This window comes from Nasonia vitripennis, chromosome 1, assembly GCF_009193385.2.
Source record: "Nasonia vitripennis strain AsymCx chromosome 1, Nvit_psr_1.1, whole genome shotgun sequence".
NCBI classification, from domain to species: Eukaryota; Metazoa; Arthropoda; class Insecta; order Hymenoptera; family Pteromalidae; genus Nasonia; species Nasonia vitripennis.
In genome coordinates this window covers 26,724,677-26,731,406 of record NC_045757.1, presented here as the reverse complement: position 1 = coordinate 26,731,406, position 6,730 = coordinate 26,724,677, and the positions used below count along the sequence as shown (strand labels likewise).

The 6,730-nt window shown below is 33.5% G+C and overlaps 1 long non-coding RNA gene across 1 annotated transcript; it reads left to right on the top strand.

Annotated features, from left to right (window-relative positions):
* The first annotated feature begins 5,231 nt into the window (after nt 1-5,231).
* LOC116415771 lies at nt 5,232-6,046 on the top strand. The gene is made up of 3 exons (XR_004226348.2): nt 5,232-5,385; nt 5,464-5,555; nt 5,627-6,046. It is a non-coding gene; the product is annotated as an uncharacterized LOC116415771 (long non-coding RNA).
* The last annotated feature ends 684 nt before the right edge of the window (nt 6,047-6,730 follow it).

The window sequence follows — 6,730 nt, the reverse complement described above, 5'->3', positions numbered from 1 at the left end:
CGGTGCGTATACGGCTGCCCTCCGGTAGTCGAAGCCATCGAAAGTATGATCTTCGAATATACCAAGGTTATACCGGGGGTATACCATAGGTATACCAGGGGTATAGGGTGCGTCCACAATTGAGCGTATACGTTATGGTTTACAAGGGGTTTACGTAGAACATAACGTTTTGGGCAGTACTGCCAATCCACTGTAGCAGACTGCAGTTGAAACGAAGGAACACACCTGCTCAAAATTTAACCTATACAAATTTGAATTGTATGGTAATAATCGATACTTATTTGCAAGACATCAATTCAAAAAGGCTTTTCTGAAGATTGAAGCAATATATTGTAAACCAAATTTAATGTCAAAACTATGATCAATTAATTATAAACTATATGCTGGACAAAATTTTAGCATGAGCAAAATTTCAAGTTATTTTAAAATAAAATACGTATGATTCGTCTTTCAGTTTGAAGCTATTAATCGCTTACTTATACAATGAAGAACATAATCATACAATCATTGCCTATGCTATTTAACTAATTATAATAATAAAATTTTCATTTGGAAATGTGCGTTATTTATTCTACTTTCCTTTTTTGAGACAGTGGTAGACCTTTTTTTTTAATCAGAAACTAATTTATTATAATACATTCTCTTACAACATTTTATAATTTTATTTGAAAAAAGAATTTTACAATTTATTATCATACAATTTAAATTTAAACATTTTTATAGGTTAAATTTTGAGCAGGTGTGCTCCTTCGTTTCAACTGCAGTCTGCTACAGTGGATTGGCAGTACTGCCCAAAACGTTATGTTCTATATGTATACGCTCAATTGTGGACGCAGCCATACCGGAAGTACCCAAGAGTATACTGAGGATACTCGAGGATATACCGAAGATACCCGAGGGTACCTGAGAGTATTTTGGGAAAACCAGGAAAATGCTGCTTTTTGTCTAGAGGTGAAATTTAAAAATGTGTTTTAATAGAATCGAAGTATTGAAAAAAAGAATTGATTTGGGGGCTGGTGGGATAAAAATGGTTTCCTAGGGAAAAGGTTGTCTAGGCTTGAAAATAGCGGAAAATCATGAATACTTGGATTTTTCACGAAAATTAGCGATTTTCTTTTTAATCCTTATAACTTTTGATCCCAGCAGTCAATTTCGACCACCCCGAGGCTTAAATTGTAGCTCTTGTAATGGAATCCCCGATTCCATTACGTGCCTACGACACCAATTTAAGTAGGTCACACAATTTTTCTACGCACGAAACCAGAAACACACATACGTGAGACACTCGCATCGTCATCGCAGCAGCCGCAAGAAGCAGTATTTCCCACCACAACGTATTCCTACAAAAATAGGATTAGAGGCGTAGTGACAAACCGCGCTCTAGGCGAAGATCATCCGAAAGAATGGCTAACGCCAAGAAAAAAAAATGACGGCGACGAAATAAAAAGATGTCACTGAACTTTAACTAAACTAACACTGAACGAGTCGTGATATTCCTCACGAAAAGCGACGAAAATCAAAATAGCTATGCGACGAGCAAGTATCGGTCGAGCACGCTCTCCCGAAAACGAATCGGGAAAAGCTACACATGACAGTACACAGGCGACGAAAAGCAGCAGGAGAGCTGTCACAAGACGCTTTTCCTAAAAACTCAAGGTAATAAAAATGTTAAGAGGTCACGCAAAGTCAAGAGAAAAGTCGTGAGAATATTAGGCACTCCTAATATGGAAAAGCGAGGCTACAGAATTTCCAGTATATAAAGGCCGGGAGCAAAAGGGTGCACATGGTCAGTTTCCTTGAACTCGTCATACTAAACGAATCGCTGCTAGTCGCCAGATCCAGTCGATATCAGTTATACTATTCAAATCAGTATCGAATCAGTTAGTCGCGAGTCAGAACAGCGCGGACGAACTTTGTCGCCACAATAAAACTAGTGCGCACTAAACTAATTAAAAAGTGCGGATACGTTAAAGAGTTCGAGAAAGAATAGCTTATACAAAAACTAAGTGATCGTGTCAAGAATAAGACAAGCGCCACTTTCACCGTCCTCTCTCATCACGGAAAGAGAGCCAACACATCGGAGCGCCCATCTGTTAACACCTGCTTCAAAGAGGGACAAGCTAGGAGGACCGAGACGCACACCAGCCTGACCGCACTGAACCACCGACGCCAGGCTCCAGAGCGCCAAGGACCCACAACTGCAGCTTCCTGCTATGACATCGATACATCCACACACACACACACACATTGTAAAAGGTACTTTTCTCTTTCTTTTCTAATCGAGTGAATAAAATAGTAGTTGCTCTTACAATTCTAACGGCTTTAAAGTGATTTCGTTATCCGGCTCCCTTTCCCGGAAGGCAGTGACCGCGTCTGCGGTAGCCAAAAGGGATTTCTTTTGAATAAATAAAAATAATAAATAATAGCCGAAGATAGGGACTCGACACCGTAAGTATATTGGTGGGTTACGCACATTCCGACGTAACACTCTTTTCTTTCTCCTTCGCTTTCAAAATTTAGATTAAACATTTTACTGGTTTATCAGCTATATATGGCAATGAAAAAGATGAAAAAACAGCCATAATTGATTGGCATATATATATATATATATATATATATATATATACGTAAAATAAAAGTATTAATCTGATTTTTGAACTAGAAAGCAGAAAAAAAGAGCTACTATTTGAGCCCCGGATGGTCGAAATTGACCGCTAGGCTCAAAAGTTATAAGGATTAAAAAAAAAATCGCCAATTTTTGTGAAAATCCAAGTATTCATGATTTTTCGCCTTTTTCAAGCCTAGACAACTTTTTCCCTAGGCAACCAGTTTTAACTCACCAGCCCTCAAATTGAAACTCTCTTCTGATACTTCGATCCTAGTACACATTTTTGGATTGCACCTTCATACACTGAGTGGGTAAAGTTGAACCGTGGCTTGTTTTCGATAGTTTTCCCCGTGTTAAATCCATAAGAGAATTCAAACTGCCCGGCAAAAAAACATGTATTTTTTAATCTTGGAAACCCAAGGTTTTTCGGGTTCTATATGACCTAAGTAACGAAAAAAAGTGGTCATGTAGATGTGCTCCCAAATTTCAAATTTGTTCACTTAGACCCCAGTGTCTGATTTTTTTCTGGATTTGCATATATATATATATATGTGTGTGTGTGTGTGTGTGTAAGGCCACTGCTCAAGGAAATTCACTGGAGTGGAGTTTTGGGTTAGAAATCAACACTTGTATGATGTAGTATAAACAACTGTATTTAACAATATGTACAAATTAGTAAAGGCTAAAAATATTACAGTAAACGTATAGACTTAAGACTAACCTGAATCTATACAATTGCCGATAGCAAACCTAGTATATCAGTTTCAATAACCTCACTTATAACGATCCTAACGGCTCGGAGTCTTATTACATACTGGCTCTCACTCACATGTCAACAAGTGACAACGCGAAGCTTGGTAACCAACAAGCTTACATATATATATATATATATATATATATATATATATATATATATATATATATATATATATATATATTTCGAATCAATATCATACATATATGTATATATATATATATATATATATATATATATATATATATATATACTAGTGGGGCTCCGCCCCCCTGCTCGCTTCGCTCGCCAACCCCCTATTGTAGTTTCTGTGTGATTTTATCTTCAAAATTTTATTTTCATGAACTGATAATTATGTTCTGGATGGTTGAAAATGATCGATCTTATTGTATAAGAAAACATGTTACTGGAAGTAAAAGTATTGTTTAACATTGAACTTCTACTATTAATGGCATTTAAAATAGTTTTAGCTAGTTTTTGAAGTTTTCTGACGCTTGAAATTCATCATTTGAATTTATATATATATTTTTTTTAAAATTAATTTTAATTTTTTTTAATGTTCATAATGTTTAAATCTTTGTGCCGCAAAAGGCATCTATAAAATGATTGACTTTATAAAATTCGAGTTGCGCGCCATTGGGAAACGTGAGGTGATCCTGAAAATTAAATTATTTGCGGGTACTGTGGAAATCGTACCCGCAAATAATTTGATTTATAATATATGAATAAGATGATCGTTTGGAAAATCCCCCAAGGATTTTTATTCGTAAGTATTTTTATTCACATTTTATATTTGCAAACAATTGGTTATTGTTATTAATTAACACAATGTATTATTTTCAGTTATAGTTCCAGTAGACTTTGTAAATATATTGTGCGTTGTAAATATTTGTGTAGAGTAAGAAATTTTTTATGTATAAAAATTAATAAATTAAATAAATAATACTACCTGCTTCATTAATTAATGTATGTAACATGTAATAAAACATTTAAAAAACATTTATAATAAATAGTTTTTTATTTTTTACTTTCTTATCTATCTAAGTGTATATATACATATTCAAATTTTACTCAAAATTATTAATTCATATCATTAACTTTAATTTTTTTTAACTTAATTGATTTTTTAGTTTATATAAAAGTTAATTCATATAGTCTTTGTATAAAGATTGATTCGTACAGTCGTCTTTGTTTAGATACATTTTTAATGTCCTGACCGTTTTTGACGGTCTTGACGTCAAAGGAGAATATAGTAGATTGCGCATGTGCCTGCCGCTGAGTAAAATCAAAATTTACCACTCAAATTTAAATAGTGTAATTTTCGTTTGGAAAAAAATTATAAACATATTTTTTACCATTGAATAATTATTTATAAATTGTTGCTGCTGAGCGAGTTAACGCGAGCCATTCGGATGATATGAAATAATTATTTCGTTATTGTAAAATTGTTTTTTTAATTTATAAATAATTATTTGATAGTAAAAAACTGTATTAATTAATAATAAAAAAATGTATTTATAAACTTTTTTAAACGGCAATTACAATATTTAAATTTGCGCGGCAAGTTTTGGCTTACCGCGCAAGATCGTCAAATACGGTCACGACATTAGCAATTGTAGTTCGGTGTACTTTAAAATTTGTTTTTTTACTGTTCAAAAAAAATCTTGATTGGATTGAGATATTTCGATTGCATTGCATATTGCAAGTTGAAAATTTGCCTGGTATATTTATTTTCGTCAAAGTTTTTTCTTCTGAAATATTGTCACGTGACCGGTCCGGTAAGATGTATTATACGCCAAAAGTTACAGCAGTTAATCTCTATTTTACCGACATTTGTCTACTCTTGCTACTCAGTGATACTTTTGTTATTTACGTTTGATCCTGTGATAACATCTTATACTTAATTTGTATATATACATAGTTAAAGATACAGTTTTGTTTTGAAGGTTTTACTTAGGTGTGTATATATACAAAACTGTTATTAAGATACAGTTCTGTTCTGGAGAATAAAATCACTGCCATTGTAAGTCTAGCACAGTTTATTACAGTTTTCGATTTTTTTATTTCAATTAATATATATTTTATTATTCATGCTTTTTAGGATTACAAGAGACGTATGTATAATTATGCATTTTTATAATCATACATTTGTAATACTGCTAACCTCAAAGTGTGTTTACATTGGAGAATTGAGTAAGTTTTATTCATTATAACATAATTTTATGTATGTAGTCATATATTCATATAGGCATTGTTTTTTACAGAAAATGGAGTATGAATGTGTGTCGTGCGACAGAATATTTAAAAATAGGAGTTCGTTACTGACGCACTCGCAGATTCACACAAACAAAAAAAATTTTGCTTGTGATATTTGCGATAAAAAATTTACTCAAAGAGGGAACTTAAACGTTCACAAGAAATCTCATTTGAATAAAAAAGAGTTCGAATGTGCACTTTGTGATTCTAAGTTCATCACAAAATCACAATTAGAAAATCATCAAAACACCCATACAGGATTGAAGAAATTCGAGTGTGATTTTTGTGGGAAAAAATTTAACAGAAAAAGTGTGTTAGTTGATCACATAAATGTACACATGAATAATGAGTCGTATAAATGTCAAATCTGTTTAAAAGTGTACAGATTTAGACAATATTTAACGACTCACATGCGAGTGCATACCAATATTACCTGAAAATTCATCGAGGTCTTTGATCTCGCTTATCTTGTCCATTTTGTTGTTTATTCAATCAGTGAATCATCTATAATGATTATACTTTCTGATGGTTCTTTGAGTTCTTTGAACTCAATTATTCCCTAACTTATTTACACGTTATTAATAATTAACTTTAATCTTATAACTTAAATAAAATTAGAGGTAGATCTTCAATATCTGGTTCTCTTGGAACTGATACTTCTTACCTTAACCTAAACCTTAATTCTATTTAATATTATCCAATTTAAATCTATTTAATCATAATATGTTATAAATTTGTATTTAATTGGACTGTTAATGCGGCCTTATTTTACTACGCAATAGCGTTGTGAAAGTATGACGGTCTCAAGCCCGATAACGCAGAGAGCAGTCATGTTATTTGGTGGGGGGGCCAGGCGGGGGGCGATGGGGGTTGGTGGGGGGGGTGGTGGGGGGGTTTTTGAGATTTTCGAAAATAACAGAAAAATGAAAGAATTTTACGTGTTTTGGTGGGGGGGCCAAGGTGGGGTGGTGGTGGGGGGGGGGGGGGGGGGGGGGGGGGGGGGGGGAGTCTTGCCAAAATGACTATATAATATAGGAAGATATATATATATATATGTATGTATGTGATTCGAAATAATTTTATCCATAAAAAAAAAAAACTGAATAGAATTG